General features: G+C 47.3%; 1 protein-coding gene across 6 annotated transcripts in view; it reads left to right on the top strand.

The window, feature by feature from the left end:
* Positions 1–23,691, top strand: part of LOC123365213 — a 148,038-nt gene that overhangs the window by 83,026 nt on the left and 41,321 nt on the right. The window lies entirely within an intron of this gene.

Below are 23,691 nucleotides of genomic sequence, written 5' to 3' on the forward strand. Positions count from 1 at the left end.
AGAAATAACAAAGTCCTACAGTAGTTAGTCATTTAGGCTCAGATCCTCAAGATATTTAGGTGCCTTCAATTGGAGTTATGTGCCTAAATATCTTTGAGAGTCAGGGCCTTACTCAAGAGTACATTGACAGGGAAATAGACTATGTTTTCTAGTGCTTTGTCCAATCCCTTTAGAAATAGGGATTCCATCATTTCGTTTCAGAAAGGATTTTTGCAGTATAATAGATTTTACTTTGTGAGAAATCTGTCCTGATTTAATCAACTCATATTGCAACAATGATTAGTCAGGTCATATTTGATGATTGACTTAGAAAGTGAGCAATATCTGGATCTTCATTTTCAATTGTTTGTCCATGTAGATTCCGTTTCTGGGAGTCTGCACCTTATAGCCACAAGATTGGATTCTTTTGTCTAGCAGTTTCCATTGGGGTTGCATCTGTGCCATGTGTGCCCTTGTGCAGCCCTCACCCCTGAGGGCATAAAGGGAGGAATATGTTCCAAAGTTCTTTCTTATTGCCTATGGCAGTGAGATGGAACTTAGCAGTGCCCACCTGCTACCCTGTAGCTATCTTTCTTTCTTTAATTAATTAGTGTAATTGGGCTAATTAATAGCATTACTTACTCCATTTTAGCACATTGGCAAAAATAAATGAATAAAATAATTAGTTGACAGAGTCCCCTTGGTACCAAGGCCTCAGCTTCATGGTTGAGGCAAAGTTCTTAGGGTTGATTCTTCTTCAGGTGGTTGCAGATGTGTATTCCACTCAGGTATGTGTGTGCCCAGCACACCAAAGCCAGATAACTTTGCTTAGCAGTACCCATTGGGACTGCACCTATGTCTTTTGGCCTTCATAGCGCCCTCCCCCCAATGGCAATACAAGTCCTCCTTCAGTTGCTTCTTGTCCCCTGTGGCTCGAGTCACAGTGTTCAGTGTGGTCTCTCACTAACGTTTTTTTATCACAGTGTTTCTGTGATTTTTTCTGTAAATAATTAAGTTTAGTTATACCTTTGGATTTAATTTAGCTTAGTGTAGTTAGTAGAATCTTCCAATATGTGAGATAGAGCTGGGCCATCAAATGGCTCTCTGGTACCAATGCCTGATCAATTAGGCTCTATACTACGACTAAGTGGGTATTCACCCACGAAAGCTCATGCTCCAATATGTCTGTTAGTCTATAAGGAGCCACAGGATCTTTGCTGCTTTTACAGATCCAGACTAACATGGCTACCCCTCTGATACTAGGCTCTATAGTATTGACTCTGTTACCACAGTGGGGCATCTGTTGAGTCCAGTATGAACGACATTGTTATTGGCACTCTCAGTCTCCACACTACTGCTGTATCAGACAGCAGTGGACTTGCTGTGCCGGTTTATTCCTGACTCACTACTTATTCAAGAACATTAGACTGTGGCGGCTTCATCTTTGGTGTCTCAACATCTCCTAACTGTCTGACTTATATTGTCAGCACTGTTATCAGCACTGTCTAATACCCTGGGTTACAGTTGGTTTCCTGTTTGGAATCCCTGGGAGGTTCCTTGTTCTCTGAGGTACCGATTGTCCACTCAGTCAGGACTAGATCACCGGTTCTGTGGGTGGTCTCTGTGGCTGGGCCACCTGTGCTACAGACAAAGGCAGTGGGGGCTCTTTTGGGTTGGTGCATCCTGAACCCTTGCTGCAGTTCAATGTGTCATGACTGGGATGTGGGCAATCTGACCTAGTGATTAGAGGAGTTGTGAGTCAGGCCAGGTCAGATACCAGGATGTCAGAGTCTGAGACAGGACAAGAATCAGGTGTCAGGAGCCAGGTAGGGTCAGGTTACCAGGAGATAAGCGGCATCAGTAGGAGCAGGTATCACAGGGGAAGAGGTCCAAGGCAGGAAGAACCCAGTTGCATGTATTCCTGTCCCTGTGCTGGATTTATATGAAAGCTGTGAACCAATCAGCATTGGAACCCCCAGCATTCTGCCAATCAGATTCCAGGACTGGACTGGATTCTGGTTCTTTCTGCTCTGTTGGAGTTCAACTTCTATTCTGGCAACTGTTAGGTAGTCCCTGAGTGACAGGTTGAAACTTACTAACTCCTAAGAGCCTAAACGATCAGGGTTTGAGACCTGTAGTCCCTGACATCACCCCATCCCCAAGAGGTGCCCTCAGGATGATGTGGGACTGGGCTTTTCAGATTGATTCCAATGGCATGCTTCAACAAGTGTGTGTTGGCGGGGGCTGTACATTTTCTGCAGGTTCCCAGATGCACTCCTCAGGACCATAGCCATCCCTGTCAACAAGATACTAGAGCCTGCCACAGTTATATTTATAGCCCACGATTTTGTGGATCATGTATTCCTCGTTGCCCTGAACTCTAACATAGAGAGCAACATACCAGTTGTGAACATTTCAGCTTCATCTCCTTAGTTTGGGAACAGGCTGCCTTGCTTCTACAGTGCTTGGGAAACCATAACTACGGACAGATGTGTCCTAAGTATTGTGGGATTACACCATACAATTTCTGTGCATTCCCCTACCCATTCCACTACCCCATCTCTTTTCAGGGACTTCTCTCATGAGCCATTATTTCTTCAACAGGTCCTGACTTTGTGTGCTCTGGGAGCTTTAGAGGAGGTTCTCTTCTTCACTGGGAAAGGGAATCTACTCTTCGTATTTCCTGATTCCCAAGTCCAAGGGAAGGGTGAAACCCATCCTCATTCTTTGCAATCTCAACAAACGCATCAAGTATATGAGAGTCTGCATGGTTATTCTGTCTACTATTCTTCCCACATTGACTCACAATGACTAGTTTGTTGCTTTCAATCTTCCCTGTGGGGATCTTCCCAGGCCACAGAAATTCCTGAGATTCTTTGTTGCCAGTCAACCCTATCAGTACATAGTTCTCTCCTTTGGCCTATCAGCTCCACGTTTTTTTACCAAAAGCATGATGGTGGTAATGGCTTTTCTCAGAAAGAGGGAAATTCGTGTCTTCCCGAATCAAGATGATTGGCTAATGAGAGGCAGATCAGAGGAATGAGTCTTCGGTCTTGTCCAGTTCACACTGAACATCTTTCATCAATCTGGATTGATTCTGAACAAAGCAAAGTTGACATTGACACCAACTCAAAAATTTGAGTTCATAGGTCCCTACTAGATTCTACAAATTTGCGGGCCTTTCCACCACACAAGCAATTCCAGACAATTCTGTGCCTTTGCCTGGATCTCCAATCTCATCCTTCAACAATGGTCTGTGTATGCCTGAAGTTACTGGGACATATAGCTGCATGCACGTATGTCATTCAGCATGCAAGATTGTGGCTTTGTCTGTTAAATCATGGTTGAAGTTGGTCTATCTCCTGAGCTGCCAGTCATTGGACAAGCTTTCCCGAGTGCCTCCAGAAAATCTGGTCTCTCTACAATGGAGAACAGAACAGAACAATGTATACAAGGGCGTTGCCTTTGCCTGCCCTCTTCTGTCCAGAACTGTAGTCACTTATACCTGCACAATAGATTGGGGAGCAAATCTAGGAACATTAAAGGTTCAGGGTTTGAGGTTGGAGCAGGAAGTGTCATGTCATATCAATGCCCTGGAGCTTCGAGACATTTACAATGTGTCTTGTGGCTTCTGGAATCAGATCAGGGGAGCAGTGGCTCACATACTCACCAACAGGGTTAGGATTGCAGTTGCGATGACTGGGAGAACCTCATAGTGATTTGCTTGCCTGGTGTGAAGGTTGAGGATCTGTCAAGACATCTGGATAGACTTACGTGTAGTGCTGGGGAGGAGCTGGTGGTTGTGGTACATGTAAATACCAATGACATAGGGAAGGATAGGAGAGAGGTCCAAATTTATGCTGCTAGGTAAGAGATTGAAGTCCAGGACCTCTATGGTAGCATTCTCTGAAATGCTTCCAGTTCCATGCGCAGGGCCAGTTAGACAGGCAGAACTGCAGGGTCTCAATGCGTGGATGAGATGATGGTGTAGGGAGAAGGGGTTTAGATTTACTAGGAACTGGGAAAACTTTTGGGAAAGGAGGAGCCTATACAGGAAGGATGGGCTCCACCTAAACCACAATGGAACCAGATTGCTGGCACTTGAAATTAAAAAGGTCATAGAGCAGTTTTTAAACTAATGGCTGGGGGGAAGCTGACAAGTATGGAGGAGCATGTGGTTCAGACAAACATCTCTTAGGAGATGATTAATGGAGATTCTCTATGTTCTAGGAAGGAGGAGAGGATGAAAGATGATAAAATACAGGTGGGATCTGATGAGAAACAGTCAAATGAGAAAGAGGTCCATTCAATTACATCATATAATGGCAGACAGCTAAAAAGTGACAAGTTTTTGAAGTACTTATATACAAATGCTAGAAGTCTAAATAATAAGATGGGTGAACTAGAGAGTCTCGTATTAACTGTGGATATTGATATAATAGGCATCACAGAAACTTGGTGGAATGAGGATAGACAATGGGACACCGTAATACTAGGGTACAAAATATATTGGAAGGACAAAACAGGTTGTGCTGGTGGGGGAACGGCACTATATGTGAAAGAAACATAGAATCAAATGAAGTAAAAATCTTAAATGAACCAAGCTGTACCATGGAATCTCTAGGGATAGTAATTCCATGCTCTAATAACAGTATGGATATATTACCGACCACCTGACCAGGATGGTGATAGTGACTGTGAAATGCTCAGGGAGATTAGAGAGGCTATAAAAATAAAAAAGCCTCGATAATAGTGGGGGTTTTCAACTATCCCCATATTGACGAGGTACATGTCGCCTCAGGATGAGATGTAGAGATAAAGTTTCTTGACACCTTAAATGACTGCTTCTTGGAGCAACTAGTCCTGGAACCCACAAGAAGAGAGGCAATTCTTTATCCTAAGTGGAGCACAGAATCTGGTCCAAGAGGTGAATATAGCTGGACCGCTTCGTAATAATGACCATAATATAATTAATTTTAACATCCCTGTGGTGGGGGAAACACCACAGCAGCCCAGTACTGTAGCATTCAATTTCAGAAAGGGGGACTACACAGAAACGAGGAAGTTAGTGAGACAGAGGGAGCCCCACACCCTTTAAATTCCCCCCCACAGCTCCAGCAGCCAGGCTGGGGCTGGGATTTAAAGGGCTCGTAGCTCCCTGCAGCCACGGGAGTTCCGGGCCCTTTGAATCCCCGCCCCAGCCCAGCTGCCAGAGCTGTGGGGTGGGAGGGGGATTTAAAGGGCTTGGGGCTCTGTGGCAGCCAGAGCCCTGGGCCCTTTAAGTCAACCCGGAGCCCCAGGGGCTCTCAGCCACCTCTGCAGCTGGGAGCCCCGGGGTGATTTAAAGGCCCTGGGACTCCCAGCCACAGCCCGTGCCCCAGGGCTTTTAAATCTTGAGAGGCCCCGCCTTTTCCGGTTGAGGCCACGCCTCTTCCGGGTGAGGCCACATACCTCCTCAGGACTCCGGCCGTACCGATAAGTCCTGTAAGTTACTTTCATCACTGTATATACCCCAAATTAAAAAACATACTAAGAGAACCAAAAAGTGCCACTGAGGCTAAACAACAAAGTAAAAGAAGCAGTGAGAGACAAAAAGGCATCCTTTAAAAAGTGGAAGTTAAATCCTATTGAGGAAAATAGAAAGGAGCATAAACTTTGACAAATGAAATGTAAAAATATAATTAGGAAGGCCAAAAAAGAATTTGAAGAACTAGCCAAAAACTCAAAAAGTACTAGCAATTTTTTTTAAAACGTATCAGAAGCAGGAAGCCTGCTAAACAACCAGTGCGGCTACTGGATGATCAAGATGCTAAAGGACCATGCAAAGACGATAAGGCCATTGTGGAGAAACTAAATTAATTCTTTGAATCGGTCTTCAAGGCTGAGGATGTGAGGGAGATTCCTAATCCTGAGCCATTCTTTTTAGGTGACAAACCTGAGGAACTGTCCCAGATTGAGGTGTCATTAGAGGAGGTTTTGGAACAAATTGATAAACTAAACAGTAATAAGTCACCAGTACCAGATGGTATTCACCCATGAGTTCTAAAGGAACTCAAATGTGAAATTGCAGAACTAATAACTGTAGTTTGTAACCAATAATTTAAATCAGCTTCTGTACCAAATGACTGGAGGATAGCTAATGTGATGCCAATTTTTAAAAAGGGCTCCAGAAGTGATCCTGGCATTTACAGGCCGGTAAGCCTAACTTCAGTACCAGGCAAACTGGTTGAAACTATAGTAAAGAACAAAATTGTCAGACACATAGATGAACATAATTTGTTGGGGAAAGGTCAACATGATTTTTGTAAAGTGAAATCATGCCTCACCAATGTACTAGAATTCTTTGGGCGGGGTGGTGGGGGGTCAACAAACATGTGGACAAAGGGGATCCAGTGTATATAGTCTACTTAGATTTTCAGAAAGCCTTTGACAAGGTCCCTCGCCAAAGGCTCTTAAGCAAAGTAAGCTGACATGGGATAACAGGGAAGGGCCTCTCATGGATTGGTAACTGGTTAAAAGATAGGAAACAAAGGGTAGGGATACATGGTCAGATTTTAGAATGGAGAGAGGTAAATAGTGGTGTCCCCCAGGTGGCTGTACTGGGACCAGTCCTATTCAGCATATTCATCAATGAAATGGAAAAAGGGGTAAACAGTGAGGTGATACAAAACTACTCAAGATAATTAAGTCCCAAGCGGACTGCGAAGAGCTACAAAAGGATCTCACAAAACTGGGTGACTGGGCAACAAAATGGCAGATGAAATTCAGTGTTGATCAATGCAAAGTAATGCACATTGGAAAACATAATCCCAGCTATACATATAAAATGATGGGGTCTAAATTAGCTGTTACCACTCAAGAAAGAGATTTTGGCGTCATTGTGGATAGTTCTCTGAAACCATCCATTCAGCATGCAGCAGCAGTCAAAAAAGTGAACAGAACGTTGGGAATCATTAGGAAAGGTATAAATAAGACAGAAAATATCATATTGCCTCTGTCTAAATCCCTGGTAAGCCCACATCTTGAATACTGTGTGCAGATGTGATCTCCCCATCTCAAAAAAGATATATTGGAATTGGAAAAGGTTCAGAAAAGGGCAACAAAAATTATTAGGGGTATGGAACAGCTGCCATATGAGGAGAGATTAATAAGACTGGGTTTTTTCAGCTTGGAAAAGAGACAACTAAGGGGGCATATGATAGAGGTCTATAAAATCATGACTGATGTGGAGAAAGTAAATAAGGAAGTGTTATTTATTCCTTCTCATAACACAAGAACTAAGGGTCACCAATGAAATTAATAGGCAGCAGGTTTAAAACAAACAAAAGGAAATATTTTTTCATACAACACACAATCAACCCCGTGGAACTCCTTGCCAGAGGATCTTGTGAAGGCCAAGACTATAACAGGGTTCAAAAAAGAACTAGATAAATTCATGGAAGATAGGTCCATCAATGGCTATTAGCCATCAATGGCTGTTTTGCCAGAGGCTGGGAATGGGCAACAGGGGATGGATCACTTGGTGATTACCTGTTCTGTTCATTTCCTCTGAGGCACCTGGCATTGGCCACTGTCGTAAGACAGGATACTGGGCTAGATGGACCTTTGGTCTAATCAGTATGGCCGTTCTTATGTTCTTATGCAGCAATACCACTGCAATGTGTACAAGCAGGGAGGCGCCTGCTCCCACCAGCTTTGTTAGGAAGCAATAAAGTTTTGGCACTTCTGCATTAAGGAGGACATCATCCCCATGCTGGACTCTCAAAATCTGTTGGCCAGTCATCTCCCCAGGACTTTCTCCAACAATCATGAGTAAGAATAGCATTATGTCATGGAGGTTATGGATTCCATTACTTCCATAGACCTCTGTAACATTTTCCGCTTCAGCCCCAGGGTAGTGGGACTGGAGCTGTCATCTGGCAAAGGCCCTGGAGCTCCAAGCCGCAGTGGGCTGCTGCCCCTGGTGGGCTGAGCCATGGCAGGCTGTGGAGGAATCCCAGGTGGTGAGGGGACCCCACAGCTCCAAGCCGCCGGCCGTGGAGCTCTCAGCTACCATGGGGGTGGGAGGAGACCGCAGTTCCCAGCTGCTGGCTCCTGAGCTCTGAGCTTGGGTAGCGGGGGGGACCCTGGATGATGGAAGGCCCCTGGAGCTTCATGCCACCATGGGTGGCAGGGAGCCCCAGCAACTCTCAGTTGTCATGTGCAGTGGGGCACGCCGCAGCTCTGAGCCACTGGCCTTGCAGCCCTGAGCCACCACTGGCAGTCAGGGGACCCTGGAGCTGTCAGACACAGTGACGGTGAATGCTGGACTTTCCCTCCTTCTCTCCTGCAGCAGGGCCTGGGCTCTCATCTCCCCATCAGCTCCATTTTGTCAGTTATTTTTAGTAAAAGTCAGGGACAGGTCACGGGCTTCCATGAATTTTTGTTTATTGCCTGTGACCTGTCCCTGACTTTTGCCAAAAATAACGGTGACAAAATCTTAACCTTAATCACAAGCGGTCTCTAAAGAACAGTGTGATGAGGTTCATTTTCAGGATTGAAAGCAGCAAAGAATCCTGTGGCACCTTATAGACTAACAGACATTTTGCAGCATGAGCTTTCGTGGGTGAATGCCCACTTCGTCGGATGCAAGAGTGGAAATTTCCAGGGGCAGGTAAATATAAGCAAGCAAGAAGCAAGCTAGATAACGAGGTTAGATCAATCAGGGAGGATGAGGCCCTGTTCTAGCAGTTGAGGTGTGAAAACCAAGGGAGGAGAAACTGGTTCTGTAGTTGGCAAGCCATTCACAGTCTTTGTTTAATCCTAAACTGATGGTGTCAAATTTGCAAATGAACTGAAGCTCAGCAGTTTCTCTTAGAAGTCTGGTCCTAAAGTTTTTTTGCTGGAGGATGGCCACCTTAAGATCTGCTATTGTGTGGCCAGGGAGGTTGAAGTGTTCTCCTACAGGTTTTTGTATATTGCCATTCCTAATATCTGATTTGTGTCCATTTATCCTTTTCCTTAGAGACTGTCCAGTTTGGCCGATGTACATAGCAGAAGGGCATTGCTGGCATATGATGGCGTATATTGCATTGGTGGATGTGCAGGTGAATGAACCGGTGATGGTGTGGCTGATCTGATTAGGTCCTGTGATGGTGTTGCTGGTGTAGATATGTGGGCAGAGTTGGCATCGAGGTTTGTTGTATGGATTGGTTCCTGAGCTAGAGTTACTATGGTGCGGTGTGCAGTTACTGGTGAGAATATGCTTCAGGTTGGCAGGTTGTCTGTGGGTGAGGACTGGCCTGCCACCCAAGGCCTATGAAAGTGTGGGATCATTGTCCAGGATGGGTTGTAGATCCCTGATGATGCGTTGGAGGGGCTTTAGCTGGGGACTGTATGTGATGGCCAGTGGAGTCCTGTTGGTTTCTTTCTTGGGTTTGTCTTGCAGTAGGAGGCTTCTGGGTACACATCTGGCTCTGTTGATATGTTTCCTTATTTCCTCGTGCGGGTACTGTAGTTTTGAGAATGCTTGGTGGAGATTTTCTAGGTGTTGGTCTCTGTCTGTGGGGTTAGAGCAGATACGGTTGTACTTCAGTGCTTGGCTGTAGACAATGGATCTTGTGGTGTGTCCGGGATGGAAGCTGGAGGCATGAAGGTAGGCATAGCGGTCGGTAGGTTTTCGGTATAGGGTGGTGTTAATGTGACCATCACTTATTAGCACCGTGGTGTCTAGGAAGTGGACCTCCTGTGTAGATTGGTCCCGGCTGAGGTTGATGGAGGGGTGGAAGCTGTTGAAATCGTGGTGGAATTTTTCCAGAGTCTCCTTCCCATGGGTCCAGATGATGAAGATGTCATCAATGTAGCATAGGTAGAGAAGGGGTGTGAGTGGACGGGAGCTGAGGAAGCGTTGTTCCAGGTCGGCCATAAAAATATTGGCATATTGTGGGGCCATGCGGGTGCCCATAGCGGTGCCACTGATCTGGAGATATATATTGTCATCAAATTTGAAATAGTTGTGTGTGAGGATAAAGGCACAGAGCTCAGCAACCAGTTGTGCTGTGGCATCATCAGGGATACTGTTCCTGACAGCTTGTATTCCATCAGTGTGTGGGATGTTTGTGTAGAGAGCCTCTACATCCATGGTGGCTAGGATGGTGTTTTCTGGAAGGTCACCAATGCATTGTAGTTTCCTCAGGAAATCAGTAGTGTCACGGAGATAGCTGGGAGTGCTGGTGGCATAGGGTCTGAGCAGAGAGTCCACATATCCAGACAGTCCTTCAGTGAGAGTTCCAATGCCCGAGATGATGGGGCGTCCAGGATTTCCGGGTTTGTGGATCTTGGGTAGTAGATAGAATAACCCTGGTCGGGGCTCTAAGGGTATGTTGATTTGTTCTGGTGTTAGTGTAGGGAGTGTCCTGAGTAGATGGTGCAGTTTCTTAGTGTATTCCTCAGTGGGATCTGAGGGAAGTAGCCTGTAAAATTTGGTATTGGAGAGTCGTCTGGCGGCCTCCTTTTGGTAGTCAGACCTGTTCATGATGACAACAGCACCTCCTTTATCAGCCTCTTTGATTATAATGTCAGGATTATAATGTCTAAGGAAAAGGATAAATGGACACAAATCAGATATTAGGAATGGCAATATACAAAAACCTGTAGGAGAACACTTCAACCTCCCTGGCCACACAATAGCAGATCTTAAGGTGGCCATCCTCCAGCAAAAAAACTTTAGGACCAGACTTCTAAGAGAAACTGCTGAGCTTCAGTTCATTTGCAAATTTGACACCATCAGTTTAGGATTAAACAAAGACTGTGAATGGCTTGCCAACTACAGAACCAGTTTCTCCTCCCTTGGTTTTCACACCTCAACTGCTAGAACAGGGCCTCATCCTCCCTGATTGATCTAACCTCGTTATCTCTAGCTTGCTTCTTGCTTGCTTATATTTACCTGCCCCTGGAAATTTCCACTCTTGCATCCGACGAAGTGGGCATTCACCCACGAAAGCTCATGCTGCAAAACGTCTGTTAGTCTATAAGGTGCCACAGGATTCTTTGCTGCTTTTACAGAACCAGACTAACACGGCTACCTCTCTGATACTTTCAGGATTGAGGCATCCCATTGGTCAACCTATTTTCAACAAAGGACAACAAGAAGTGCTGTCAATTTTATTGCCAAATGGGACTCAGTTCAGGCTCTCTGACTGATGCCTTCCATCTGAACTGGGGAACAGAGCTGATGTATGCCTTTCCCCCATCCCTTTAATCTCTCAAGTTATCCTCAAACTAAAGTTGGACTATGCCAAATTAGTACTTATTATGCCAGCTTGGCCAAGACAGTGTTGGTTCTCTGACCTTCTCAATCTGTCTGTTTGACCTCCGAAATTGCTTCCTCTCTTTCCCGACTTGGTGAGTCAGCCCCATGGTCAGGCTGGTCAACTGTTACTGAGCAGTCTGCAGCTCATGGTATGGATGGGACATGGCTAGATGAGGAGGAAAGGCAATGCTCAGAAGCATTTCAGAGGAACCTCCTTAATAGTAGAAAACCATCTACTAGGTCTGTTTATTTGGCTAAGTGGAAACATTTTTTGGTTTGGTCAATGTCTGAGGGAATTCAGCACATGTCAACTCATATTCAGGACATTTTGGACTACCTGTTACGTTTGAAGTCCTCGGGTCTGGCTCTTAGCTCTTTGAGGGTTCACTTGGCAATCTCAGCATTTTGTCCTCTGATCCAAGGAACACTGATTTTTTTCAAAATTCATGATAGTGAGATTTCTGAAAGGCAGGAGCGGCGCCAGGGTTTTTGACGCCCTTGGCGCAGGGCCGGCTCTACCCATTTCGCCGCCAGTCCCGCGGCTCCGGTAGACCTCCCGCAGGCATCCCTGCGGAGGATCCGCTCGTCCTGCGGTTCCGGTGGACCTGCCGCAGGCGTGCCTGCGGATGCTCCACCGGAGCCGTGGGACCAGCTGACCCTCCGCAGGCACGCCTGCGGCAGGTCCACCGGAGCCACCTGCCACCCTCCCGGCAAAATGCCGCCCCCCACAAATCCTGGCGCCCTAGGCGACTGCCTAGGTCGCCTAAATGGAAGCGCCAGCCCTGCTGAAAGGTATTGTCTGCCTGTTTCCACCTGTGAAGGAAATGGTCCCATTGTGGTACTTTAGCACTGTGCTGGTCACCCTCATGGGTTCTCCATTTGAGCAGACAGCAATCTGCTCATTGTCTTTCAGTTCCCAAAAATACAGTCTTTCTTGTGGCTATAACATTTGCAAGAATAGTCAGTAAATTACAAGTCTTAATGGCAGAACCTCATATAGTCATTTCTTCAAAGACAAAGTGTCCTTACATCCACATTGAAAGTTTTTGTGCAAGGTGGTTCCACAGTTTAACATTACCCAGGTTATTTACTTGCCTATAGTCTTTTCTAAGGCAGCTTTTGCCAACAAAACAGTGGAGGTGTACACACTACAAAGCTACTTTTGGCAGCAAAACTCCGCTGTTTAGCTGACAAAATGAAACTACCTCAACAAGAGGCATAGAGCTTTTTGTGGCAAAGTTAAAGCAACAAAGCATCAGTGTAGACGCTGCCGTTCATTACGTTTCCATAACTGGCCTCCCCCAGTATCCCACAATGCCCACTGTGACCTCTCTGTTCACTGCTTTGAACTCGGCTGCCCTGCGTCTCGCTATGCAGGCATGCACCCCTCCCCTTTCAAAGCTCTGGGAAGCTTTGACATTCCTCAGCCTGGAGAGCTCACAAAGCTGCTGAGGACACCACTCCTGGTTGCTGAGGAGGCTGTTGGAGAACTCGGAGGGAATCACGGAACCATTAATGTGGAATTGGAAGGCAGAGTGGGCTGCTGCTGTGGGGTGGAGGGCGGGGAGAGACTGCTGTGCTGCGCAGAGCCAGGAGCTGATATGTGTGGGGGTGCCCCCCTCCCCCTGACTCAGGATTGGTTGCCAAGGCTACTGTCTGAACTTAAAGAGAGAGCATGCCAACACACACACTCTCCCCCAACACACACACTGTCTGTCTGTCTCTCTCTCTCTCACACACACACACACACACACACACACAACCTGTCACACACACTTCCTCCTTCCCCCGCACAAACACTTTAGTTGAAAAGCAGCTGACAATCTAGTGGGATGCCCATGGAAAAATGTGATTAAGAAACCCACATCATGTGACACTGTACCTGCTCCATGAGGCATTGCAAATCCTTCCCAAAGCATCCTGTGGCCAGTTGTACAGAGGGTTAACTACCCACAGTGCACTGCTCTCTGTGTCGATGCAAGAGCTGCTAATGTGGATGCATTATGCTGACAGAAGGAGGATACTGTGACATGCAACAGCGGTTTAATTAAAGCGCTTTAATTAAAGCAGCATAACTTTTGTTGACAAAACCATAGTGTAGATAAGGCCTAAGACACTCAAACGTGGATGAGCAGCATATCCATGCATTAGATGTGAGATGGTGCTTGGCAGTCCATCTGGAAAGAACTAAACCATTTTGTTCATCACCTTGACTTAGTCTCTTATGTGGATTGGATGAAAGGTCAGTTAGTCTTCACATATACGATTTCCATGTGGATAACTTCCTGTATTACCATGGTTTATGGAGTAGTTCTGACTATGCCTCCATGAGCATTATGGGCTCATTCAACAAGAGCCCAAGCAATATTAATCACATTTCTCAGCAATGTTTCAATATTGAATATTTGCAGGGCTGCTACATGATCTTCCATGAATGCTTTTACCAAACATCATGCTAGTACAATGGCATCTAGGTCAGATGCAAACTTGCGTGGAATACATGTCCACAACACTTGAAGAAGAAAAGGTGGTTATGTACTTGTATTGTAAATGTTCTTCAAGATGTGGGTGTGGATGTGTATTCCATGACCCCCACCCCTTTATCCCCCATGCATTGGCATCTCCAGCTTTGGATTCTGGTGCGAAGGGACTGAGAGGGGATGGGGCCGTGCCAACCTTATATAGACATTGGAGGGGCTATGAGGGTCAGAGTGCACTAGCACCATCCCAGCTAAGCAAAGTTCTACAGCTTCGGTGCACTAGGCATACACATGCCTGAATGGAATACACATCTGCACCCCCATCTTGAAGAACAACAGTTACAATAAAGATAAGTAACCATCTTTTTCCTGCTCATCCTGTGATACTTTAATACTCCTAAACAACAGGGACACTAAATTCCTGTTTTGTCTGGGAGAAAGCCACATCCTAGATGGTGAGGTATGCCAATCTCAAGTTGCTGCTGTTGGCATGTTCTCTTAAAGGTACCTTGAACTCAGAGAGCTGTGAGTTACACAAGGGACATTCCTTTCAAAAGTCCCATTCTGCCAGTGTGACTGGACTGTACCCCTAGTACCCAAGCCTCTACATAACTCCTCACCTGAGGGGTATTGATCCACCCAGCTCCCCATTGATCAATCTGTAACTTCTACTGACCATGGCAGGAAGGAGTACTGTTTCAAGACTAGTTCTCAATGCTGATTTTCAATGCTCAGTCCTCTAAGACTGACTCTCAATCCTGGTATTGACAAAAAAGACAGAAGAGCCACTATAAAGGTTCTACTACAGTTCCATCCTTGAAACCTGACCATTAGCAGAGATCTTGCTCTGGCTTTGACACCAACATCAGGCTAGAGATTTGGCACCAACTACACACTGATCATCGTTGCCACAGATTCCAATCTTTGACAGCCCTTTCTTGATACCATATGTCCTCAGCACATATGTCTTTGGCACTGGTAGGTTCCATGCCATTACCCACCACATCAATACCCTTTGTACAAACCTTTACGGCACTGACTGCCTTCATAGTATGCGGGAACCTTACCATTACTCCAGAGACAGAGTGCCTAGTACATAACCCGGCAATAGCAGTAATTCTTAATCCATCAGTACCAGAATTTAAGGTACCTAAATTGAAAATCTCCATCCACCAAGCTTCATTGATGTCCCCTCCATCCAGGTCTCTTTGCCAACAGATGGCACTTGATAAAACAGCTACACCTTCTGAAGAAAATTACTCTTCCTCACTGTGATGGGATGGCTGCCCCACACTGGCAGAAAAGGGGTTAAAAGGAGTCCTAAGGAGACTGCGCCAGAGCAGCCTATTAGAAAGGGGCTGAGAGGAGCAGCCAATCATGGCCACACAGGCTCATAAAAGAAGGGCTGCAGGGCAGATCAGAATTCCGTAGCTGACTGGAGTTTGAGGGGAGCAGACCAGGCTCCCAGCAGGAAGAAAGAGTGCCAGCACTTTGGACAGAGCGGTGCTGCAAGCTAGACAGAGCTCCTGGCTGGCTGCTAGGGCCTGCAGGCTGAGGCCCCGAGGTAAGGGCAGAAGAAGGTGTGGGAGCTGCATTGGAAGCAGTCCTGGGATAATGGACTGCAGTTGCCACTGAAGGAGTGGCTGGACAAAGGTTGCAGGTCCCCTGGAAATGGGGAACACAGAATGTGGCACAGCTGGAGGGCAGTGTCACTGAAGACGATGCTGCAGTCTTGGGAGTGGCGCAGGTCCTGGAACAAAAGCGATGGCTGCCAGGCACCACCAGAGGAGAGCACCCTAGCGAGCAGAGCTAATTCCCATGACAACCAGCAGGAGGGGCCAGAGTGGTGAATCTCACCCCATTACACTCACCATCAAACCAGAGTATGGAGCCATCCCCTAGGGTTTTTTCTTGGTCACCTGACTTTGACCCAGAATGGGACTCTGAAAGAAAAGGCAGCCTACACAATAAAACAGAGACCAAGTGTGGGCCAAATTCCATGGCCTCACATTCCTTAATCATATAATATTCAAACCTGGCCCTACTGGCTATCTTAGAATCATCGTCATTTTCTATCCTCATACCCCAGCTCTCCTTCCCCTGTCAGACTTCTAAGGCATTAAGAGCTCCTCCATCTGCAGAGCTGCAAGGCCTAGATCCTGATGAGGTTCAAAAGGAAGATGACCAGGAAGGAGATGAATTGAACTCTCTGGTTCCTGTGGTGATTTCATCATGATGGGTAAGTGGTAAATAATAATGAAGAGGACAAGTCTGATTTAGAACAATTTGGATCACTTGGTAAAGTGGGTGCAAGCAAACAACATGCATTTTAATATGGCTAAATATAAATGTATACATTTGGGAACAAAAAAGGTAGGTCACACTTACAGGATGGGGGACTCTATCCTGGTAAGCAGTGACTCTGACAAAGATTTGGGGTTCATGTTCATTCAGCTAAACATGAGCTCCCAGTGTGACACTGTTGGCAATAGAGCTAATCTAATCCTGGAATGCATAAACAGGGGAATCTTGAGTAGGAGTAGTGAGGTTACTTTATCTCTGTATTGGGCACTTGTGCAACCACTGCTGAAATACAGTATCCAGTTCTTGTGCCCACAGTTCAAGTAGGTTGTTGATAAATTGGAGAGGGTTCAGAGAAGAGCTATGAGAATGATTAAGGCCTTGTCTACACTACAAGACTATTTCGAATCTACTTAAGTCGAATTTGTGGATTCGACCTTATGAAGTCGAATTTGTGTATCCACAGTAAATACACTAATTCGAATTTCCGAGTCCACATTAACAGGGCCGGCATCGACTTTCGAAGCGGTGCACTGTGGGAAGCTATCCCACAGTTCCCGCAGTCCCCGCTGCCCATTGGAATGCTGGGTAGAGCTCCCAATGCCTGCTGGGGGAAAAAATGTGTCGAGGGTGGTTTTGGGTAACTGTCGTCATTGAACCGTCAATCACGCCCTCCCTCCATGAAAGCGCCGGCGGGAAATCTGTTCGCACACTTTTCTGGTCGGTTACAGCGCGGACGCCACAGCACTGTGAGCATGGAGCCCGCTGCGATCATCGCTGCACTTATGGCCGTTGTCAACTCCTCGCACCTTATCGTCCACCTCTTCCACAGTCAGCTGCTGAGAAATCGGGCGAGGAGGCTCCGGCAGCGCGGTGAGGAGAGTGGCGCAGACCTCTCAGAAAGCAGGGTACGCCGCGCAGTGGAGATCATGGTGGCAATGGGTCAAGTTCATGGTGTGGAACGGCGATTCTGGGCCCGGGAAACAAGCACGGACTGGTGGGACCGCATAGTGCTGCAGGTCTGGGATGAATCACAGTGGCTGCGAAACTTCAGGATGCGTAAGGGCACTTTCCTTGAACTCTGTGACTTGCTGGCCCCTGCCCTGAAGCGCCAGGACACACGGATGCGAGCAGCCCTGAGTGTGCAGAAGTGAGTGGCCATAGCCCTCTGGAAACTTGCAACGCCAGACAGCTACCAGTCAGTAGCGAACCACTTTGGCGTGGGCAAATCTACCGTGAGGGTTGCTGTGATTCAAGTAGCCCACGCAATCGTTGAGCAACTGCTCTCAAAGATAGTGACTCTGGGAAACGTCCAGGTCGTCATAGATGGCTTCACCGCGATGGGATTCCCAAACTGCGGTGGGGCTATAGATGGGACTCACATCCCTATCCTGGCACCAGCCCACCAGGCCAGCCAGTATATTAACCGAAAGGGCTACTTTTCAATGGTGCTGCAAGCACTGGTGGACCATAGGGGACGTTTTACCAACATCTTCGTCAGGTGGGCGGGCAAGGTTCATGACGCGCGTGTGTTCAGGAATTCTGGTCTGTTTAGACGCCTCCAGGCAGGAACTTTCTTCCCGGACCACAAAATAATTGTTGGGGATGTGCAGATGCCTACAGTGATCCTCGGGGACCCAGCCTACCCGCTAATGCCCTGGCTCATGAAGCCCTATACAGGCGCCTTGGACAGTGAGAAGGAACTCTTCAACTACCGGCTGAGCAAGTGCAGAATGGTGGTGGAGTGTGCTTTCGGACGTCTTAAGGGGAGGTGGCGGAGCTTACTGACTCGCTCGGACATCAGCGAAAAGAATATCCCCGTAGTTATTGCTGCTTGCTGTGTGCTCCACAATGTCTGTGAGAGCAAGGGCGAGACCTTTTTGGCCGGATGGGAGGTTGAGGCAAATCGCCTGGCTGCTGTTTACGCTCAGCCAGACACCCGTGCCGAAAGAATATCCCAGCGGGAAGCGCTGTGTATCCGGGAGGCTTTGAAAGCAAGTTTCCTCGGAGAGCAGGGTAACCTATGACTCTCCACTTGATTTTAAGAGAAGCTGATCCTGGGCCTGTGTCTCTATGTGTTGAGTGAGATCTGCGGTTACATACCCCGTTCTCCAAGTTTCCCCCACCTCCAAAACACGTTTTAAAACAAATTAAACGGAACAGTTATTGTTAATAAATCTTTCTTTTACTTTGCATTTCTGTTCAGGGTTTGAAACATGGACGCATACTGTGCTGGGTACGGTGTGCACTGATGTACAGACCGCTTGTACAATACAGGACGGACAGCCTCCTGCTCCTACATAGGTCTCTGGGGTGGGGGACAGTTTCAAGTGGTTGTGCATGTAGGGGTGGGTTTGCAGGAAGGGGCGAGTGGTGCCGTCTTTGGATAGGGATTTGGATGCAGGCTCTGGGCTGTGGGTTTGGGCGTAGGAAGGGGTGAGGGGTGTGGGGGAAGGGTGAGTATCTGTCCGTGGATGAGGGCTCTTGTTGGGGCTCAGGGCAGCGGAGAGGATCGCGCCTATGGTGGAAGTGCATGGTAAGGGCAGCATGCCTTAACATTAGGGGGTGGCAGGCGCTAGGACCGTGGACAAGCGTACACATCACAGAATGACCCGGGGCACCATACACCACACAGAGTGACCCTGGTGACTACTGACTGCAGTCTGTGTGTGCCCTGCAGTTGATCCTGCCCCCGATAGTCTGTACCCTGCTAATGTAGGCTATCCCGTGCAATTATAAATCCCCTGCCCCCCCTACATACACAGTCTTCTGACACGAAAGACGTGACGGAAAGAGTGAACAACAGCAAACAGCTTTTATTAATTTACTACATAGTGGGGTGATGAAACTTGGATTTGGGACTGGGTGATCCTGTAAGGGAAGCGCTTCTACACAGTTATAGCGTCAGAGGTGTGTGGTACATTAGCGCTCAGCTGTGGTGCAGTGACAGTTCTCACGGCCCCTACCGCCCCTCCGTCTTGTAATTTTCGGTGAGGGGGGGACAGGACTTCTTGGCGTTGGAGGGTGGTTGCAGATACAGTGCAAGGGGGCTCTCTCCTCCTGCCTGCGGTCCTGCAGAACATCAACAAGGCGCCGGAGCGTGTCCGTTTGCTCCCTCATTAGCCCAAGCAGAGTTTGAGTCGCCTGCTGGTCTTCCTGCCGCCACCTGTCCTCCTGTTCGCTGTGAGCGCTGCTGCTGAGAGAGGGTCTCCCTCCACTGGCTCTGCTGGGCCGCCTCGGCTCTGGAGCAGGCCATCAGTTCCGCGAACATCTCGTCCCGAGTCTTTTTCTTTCGCCGCCTAATCTGAGCCAGCCTCTGCGAGGGGGATGCCGGGGCAGTCCGGGAAAGAGCAGAAGCTGTGTGATGGGAAACAGTAAGTGATCTCCTTGAACAGATACATGTTTGCGAACAGTGAACACAGTCTAGTCAGTTTCTCTGAACAAGACCATACAGGGCACCAAGTTCCACGAGATCTCAGGACAAGTTCGAGATTTCGGAATACGCTCTCATTGGCGGCGCCATTGCACAGGAGAGCGGACAAGCGGGGAGAGACAGCTGAATCCGTCTTGCAGACAGTCCTGGTAAGCCTTAAAGTAGATAATGCTTATCAGTTAGTGGATAGCTGTGCTCTCCTGCTAAAGGCAATCTGGAAAGCAGAAAGGCTGAGCCTTTTCCAGCCCCTCCCGCCAGTGCACGGGAAAGATCAATGTATGCTTGTTCTCTGTGGCCTCCAGCACGTGGCTGTTAAGCGAGGGTCGTTGTTATGCAACCTAATTTTAAACCATTAACAATAGTAACAATACACTAATTGCCCTACTTAGATGCAGCCTGTCCAGAACGACATCACCCTGAGGCGGGTCACTCGGAGTCAGAGAGAGCGGATGCTAAGGGAAGCCCTGCACAGACCAGGACCATATGCAGCAATGCTGGCGGAGGCGATGATTCCTCTCTACATTAGGATGTCCTGGCGCGGAAGAGTGTGCTTCCACGGAGCACCCAATAAGGCACCTCTCCCCAGGAACCTCCTGCGGAGGCTTTTCGAGCAGCTCTCTGAGAGCTTTGTTGAACTGTCCCAAGAGGATTATTGTTCAATCCCTATATGTGTGGACCTACTATTTATATAGTTTGACATTTAAAATTTTTTATATAGTATTTCTATTTTTTCTATACCTGTTTTTTAAAAAATAAATGTTTCCATGTTTATAGCACTTACAGCCTGATCCTTCCCCTGATTCTGAGTCCGGGTTAACGGGCGGGGACGGTTGGTAGGGGATCTCTGTGAGGGTGATGAAGAGATCCTGGCTGTCAGGGCAAGCGGTATTGTGTTCGCTGTCGCCTGCGCCGTCCTCCACAAACCCTTCCTCATCTTCCCCATCGGCGAACATCGCCGAGGAACTGTCCAGGTACACTATGCCATCCTCAGAGTCCACGGTCACTGGTGGGGCAGTGGTGGCAGACCCACCGAGAATGGCATGCAGTGCCTCGTAGAAGCGGCATGTCTGGGGCTGTGCTCCGGAGCGTCCGTTTGCCGCTCTGACTTTTTGGTAACCTTGTCTCAGGTCCTTGACTTTCACGCGGCACTGCATCGCATCCCGGCTGTATCCTTTGTCTATCATGGCTTTGGAGACCTTCTCGAAGGTCTTTGCATTCCGCTTGTTGGAGCGCAGCTCCGAGAGCACAGACTTCTCGCCCCACACAGCGATCAGATCCATGACTTCCCGGTCAGTCCATGCTGGGGACCTCTTTCTATTCTTGGATTGCCCGGACTCCTCTGCTGGAGAGCTCTGCATCGTTGCAGGTGCTGCGGAGCTCGCCCCGATGTCCAACCAGGACGTCAGATTCAAAGTGCCCAGACAGGAAAAGGAATTCAAATTTTCCCGGGTCGTTTCCTGTGTGGCTGGTCAGAGCATCCAAGCTCGGACTGCTGTCCAGAGCGTCAACAGAGTGGTGCAGTGTGGGATAGCTCCCGGAGCTACTAAGTTCGATTAGCATCCACACCTAGCCTAATTCGAGCTAGCCATGTCGAATTTAGCGCTACTCCACCTGTCGGGGTGGAGTACCAAATTCGAACTAAAGAGCCCTCTAGTTCGAATTAAATGGCTTCCTGGTGTGGACGGTTGAGCAGTTAGTTCAAATTAACGCTGCTAAATTCGACTTAAAGTCCTAGTGTAGACCAGGCCTAAAGGATTAGACAACATGCCTTATAGTGATATATCCAAGGAGCTGAACCTATTTAGTTTAACAAAGAGAAGGTTAAAGGGTGACTTGATTACAGTCTATAAGTACCTATATGGGGAACAACTAGTTAAAAATGGGCTCTTCAGTCAAGCAGAGAAAGGCATAACATGACCCAATAGCTGTAAATTGAAGCTAGACAAATTCAGACTGGAAATAAGGCATAATTTTTTAAGTGAGTAATTAACCAATGGAATAATTTACCATGCTTCGTGGTGGATTCTCCATCACTAATAACTTTTAAATCTAGATTGGATGTTTTTCTAAAAGTTATGCTTTAGGAATTATTTTTGGTGAAGGTCTATGGTATATGGTATATGGGAGTCACACTAGATGATCAATGGTCCCTTCTATGAATCTTTATTTTATGAGGCCTGTGAAGAACTAGGAAACAGCTGTACTATTTTTTATAAACATCACATACCCGTCAGTGTATCTATGTGATATTAGATAAAATGGAGTTGTTAAAGAAACCAGGCAGGAAAGGTAAAACAATGGCCCAGATAAGGAGCCTCCTTTCAAACACAATAGCCACGCTTATAGCCATAAAGAGGGATTCCTCAGATCCCAATCTGAAAACAAGGCTATGTCATGTCAAGGCTGAGAAGAGAGAGAAGCAAATACACTAATCTATAAAAAGATGTCTATGGCAGAAAGGGAGGAGTGAAGTGGTCATCTTAGCTGTAAGCGGACAGAGAGAACATGTTGCAGGCTGACCCAGACACTGACTGCAAGCTAGGGTCTGCAGCAAGCAGGCTACAACTTGGTCCCCAAGAGAATAGGGGACAATAAGGCTACATTATGTGTAACTAAGACATTGAGGGGAGAGTCATGCATGGGTAAGACAATAAGCATGTCAGCCTCTTTTTTTTTATTTTAAATCCACTTCTCTAAGCAGTATGTACCTTTGGTGTAAAATAAATCATACTTAGTTTTGGAGAAGCTGTTTCTGTTTTATCACTGTTCAAAGGCTCCCAAAGGAGAACTCTTGCAGGTGACAAGTCCATTGGGTCTGATAAGCATCATGCATGCTACCGGGAGGTATAATCAATCTGAAGACTGAGTTGGGGAATGGTTGGGCTGTGGGGCCCCATATCTCAAAGAGTAGTGGAGGCATGCATGGGCCTGCCACTTGAAAGGGTATTGGAAAAGTGATTTCAGCAAGGACAACCTACCCAGGGATTGTGACAATGACATTAACCCAGCTGTACCTCCCACAACAGATGATTTTAAGGTCGTTCAAGATCTGTTAAAATGCATGGAAGATACATTAGATATCTCTTAAGATTGGCTGTGGTCATTTGTGATGGCATCCTTGAACCAGACAAAGACTTGTGGCAGATGCCAGTCTTGATTCTTGACAGCTCTAAAAGAGCTGATAGCTGTTGCCTGGTCCCAACTAAGGGCTTTGAATATTTTTATACTCACCCTATTTCTGATTCACTGGTAGTTGCTGCAGTGCCTGAAAAATCTAAGCAGCAAAGACCTCCTAAGATTGCATCAAAGGAAAAAGATCTGAAAAAGCAGGACTTCTTGGGAGAAAGGTCTGCTTCCTGCTGGCATATATCAAGCATTTGTAGGCAAATCCAATTATGTGCTGTGGAACATTATGGATAGGCTATCACAGGATTTGCGAGATGTATTGAAATCTATTCTCTCGGACAGCCAGTTGATTGGAAAGATCTCTCTTAAGGCTGTTCTAGATGCTTGAGATGGAACTGCTAGAGCTGTGACTACATCAATTGCTATATATTGCTCTTCTCAGTTACAATCATTAGGAATTCCAAAAGTTATGCAAGTTGCTAGTGAGGATCTGCCATTCAAGGGTTCCAAGTTATGCAAGTCTATTATGGGTGAGGCACTTAACTCCTTTAAAGATTTCAAAGCAACACGTTGATCCTTGGGCCTTTTTACTCTGGCTCAAAGGAGGACTGTAGTGGGGCAGATGCCCCACTTTGGCAGAGGAGGGGAGCAGCTGCACAGAACCCAGCCAATCAGAGAAGGGCAGAAAGGTAGCCAATAAGGGCCAGGCTGGCCCCTATATGAAGGCTGCAAAGCAGAGGAGACAGGAGTCTCTCCCTGACAAGCAAGGAAGGACGACTGGCTCCCAGGGGTAGCACCTTAGATAGAGAAGTGCTGGGCAGGCTCAGAGTAGCAGAGGGAAAGCTCCAGCATGATATATGCGGGCTGAGAAGGTGCAAGGGCCAAAGAGAAGTGACCCAGGGAGCACGAGCAGTAGAGGGGAGAGAAGGAAGGCAGGACATGGCTACCGCCAGAGGGCCCCTGGGCCAGGACTCAGAGTAGTGGGCAGGCCTGGGTCCCTCCCTCCCACCTTACACTGCACCGTACCATGGAGGAGCATGGCTCATAGGACTGTGTCTTGTCCCTGAGGCAAGGGACTAGAC

Source organism: Mauremys mutica, chromosome 2 (assembly GCF_020497125.1).
Source record: "Mauremys mutica isolate MM-2020 ecotype Southern chromosome 2, ASM2049712v1, whole genome shotgun sequence".
In the NCBI taxonomy this organism is placed as follows: Eukaryota; Metazoa; Chordata; order Testudines; family Geoemydidae; genus Mauremys; species Mauremys mutica.